Consider the following 1,501-nt stretch of genomic DNA (forward strand, 5'->3'; position numbering starts at 1 on the left):
ATCCATCGTGCGACGAGCGGAATTCGCGTTCTAAATCGATATCGATCCTTTCTAAAACGACTTGTTTGCTATTACATCGAAAAAAAGAATCTTCAGAAATCGCGAGGAAGCAATTCCGACGCGTTTTTTCTTTCATCGGTCGATTTTTGGGAAAGACCCGCTTTCGCTATTTATCGTATTATTATACAGGATTCGCAGAGAGAGCCCGGATCGAGAAGGCTCCGAAGAGGAGTGTCGATTCGCGAAAGGGAGGCGACGATTATTTCAAATAATGTTTCTTTCTGGTCGACGACCTGATGCAAGGCGCGGGCTCGTTGCTGCCCTTCGAATTCGCCGCGGGATCCTTCCACGCGGTCCTGGTCGGTGTCACGGGATCGCTAAACCTCGTTTTCGCCAGGGAAGATTTTTGACTCGTATCCTGCTCCACGTCCCCTTCGAAGAATCGGCACATCTCTCTTACGGGGACGGCCCTCGCTCCTCTGTTCAGATCGTGAAGAGATCTGGCGCGTTGCTTCCCCCTGGGGCTCGGCTTCGAAGACGTTCGACCGAGATCCTCGGTGCTCCTGGCCAACCGGCCGCCCAGCCTCGACAACGACTCGAACAACGTCAGTTTCTCCCGCACAGGCACGTAATGGTCCACCCTTTGACACCGTTCCAAAAGTCTGGCCACGTCCTCCTCGCAAGGTGGCTCGGCGAGGATCGAGAGCGAGGTGGACGGCGTTCTGGCCACGCTCGAACTCGAGCTCCAATTCTCCATCGATTTCGAGACGTGTAACAGTTGGCGGGGCACCGGGATTCTGGAGGACAATTGGGCCAGTCGTTCCTTGCGCTCCTGGAGAGTTTCCAACACCGTGGTGTTGGTAAATTGTTGCGTAGTTTGCGACAACTGGCTCTTCTCCCTCGCGCTTCTCCTCTCCCTGGCGCGGCTTCTCCTCTCGCTCGTGTCCGCCCTCAGTATCCCAGGACTCGTGCCCCCATTCCTGCCGGTGTTATTGTTCCGTTTGTCATCCTCGTTCCGACGATCCTCCTCGAATCTGACCAACGGAGACTCGCTCGGTTTCACGGGTGGTAATCTGCCTATATTCCTCTCGTTTTTCAATCTGGCGTGCTCCTCGTTCTCCTTCCTCGTGAAACAGTAATTGTCGTTGTCGTTCGTAGAGTCGTAGAACCTATTCCTGCTCGATCTGCTCGAACAGCCGTACGTCTTCAGGATGTCGTTGTTGTTCTCCTCGGCTCGTGCTTTCCGCCTCCTCGCGTCCTCCTCGAGGACCCTCCTGCTTCTGGCCTCGTTCTCTCGCCTCCTCGCCTCTTTGTACCTTTGAATCCTCTGCTCTCTGGTCTCGGGCTCGGGAAGGGAGACGGCGGGGTCCACGCTCGAACCGCACACCCCGCTCCAAGGAAGGCTGTCGTCGCTTCCCTCGCTGCTCTCGCTGCAACCCCACGTTCGGCTCATCGGCTGCTCCTTGCTTATTATCGCTGGTATGCTTCGAAAGTCGCCGAG

The sequence above is a fragment of the Apis dorsata genome, unplaced genomic scaffold (assembly GCF_000469605.1).
Source record: "Apis dorsata unplaced genomic scaffold, Apis dorsata 1.3 scaffold_209, whole genome shotgun sequence".
Taxonomy (NCBI): Eukaryota; Metazoa; Arthropoda; class Insecta; order Hymenoptera; family Apidae; genus Apis; species Apis dorsata.